Raw genomic sequence first — 733 nt, 5'->3', positions numbered from 1 at the left:
GTTAGCTCTAGCTAGCTAGCTCTGTCGGTTAGCTCTAGCTAGCTAGCTCTGTCAGTTAGCTCTAGCTAGCTAGCTCTCGAACATCCATCACTGCCGCTAAATCTCATGGTTTCACACATTTGAGTTCATCGTTTGGCGCGGGAAAGTTCGGCCTGAACTTACAGACACATTTAAATCACTTCCTCTGAACAGAGCAGACGTTAACTGAGAGGACTAACGTTAAATGTTGAAGTTTTTAGAGACTTACGCTCGGACTTCAGCCATTTCTGTTTTCAAATCCCCGCCACGAGTCATCTGATTGGTCCGTTCATGATGACGTCATAGCCCGTCTTTATCGGGTTTGACTGGCGGTTGGTAAACCAGCCTGCAGGTGCATTATCCCCACCTGCTGGACTGGAGTGTGGGAAAGGAAGGTAATGATACAAAATCAAGCAGTTTTTGTTTTTTTTGTAAAATTATATTGAAGAAATGGGGAAGAAATGGCACCAGGATGCATTATGGGAAGAAGGCAAGCCGGGGGAGGCGGCGTGTGACGCTTTGGACGATGTTCTGCTGGGAAACCTCGGGTCCTGTCGTTCATGTGGATGTTTCTTTGACACGTAGCTCTACCTAAACACTGTTGTAGACCAAGGACAGTCCTTCATGGAAACAGTATTCCCTAATGGCAGTGGCCTCTTTCAGCAGGATGATGCTCCTGCCACACTGCAGCGACGGCTCAGGAACCGTTTGAGGA

The 733-nt window shown here is 47.7% G+C and overlaps 2 protein-coding genes across 10 annotated transcripts in view; both read right to left on the bottom strand.

Moving 5' to 3' along the window:
* The window catches only part of LOC147817211 (protein NLRC3-like), a gene marked incomplete at its 3' end in the record, with an annotated part of 15,909 nt that overhangs the window by 10,959 nt on the left and 4,217 nt on the right, over positions 1-733 (bottom strand). The window lies entirely within an intron of this gene.
* The window catches only part of LOC111647379 (protein NLRC3-like), a 99,936-nt gene that overhangs the window by 97,273 nt on the left and 1,930 nt on the right, over positions 1-733 (bottom strand). The window lies entirely within an intron of this gene.

The sequence above is a fragment of the Seriola lalandi genome, unplaced genomic scaffold, assembly GCF_002814215.2.
Source record: "Seriola lalandi dorsalis isolate HSWRI2012SDOR001 ecotype SW California unplaced genomic scaffold, Sedor1 jcf7180002054987, whole genome shotgun sequence".
NCBI lineage: Eukaryota > Metazoa > Chordata > Actinopteri > Carangiformes > Carangidae > Seriola > Seriola lalandi.
This window is presented reverse-complemented; position numbering and strand designations above follow the sequence as displayed.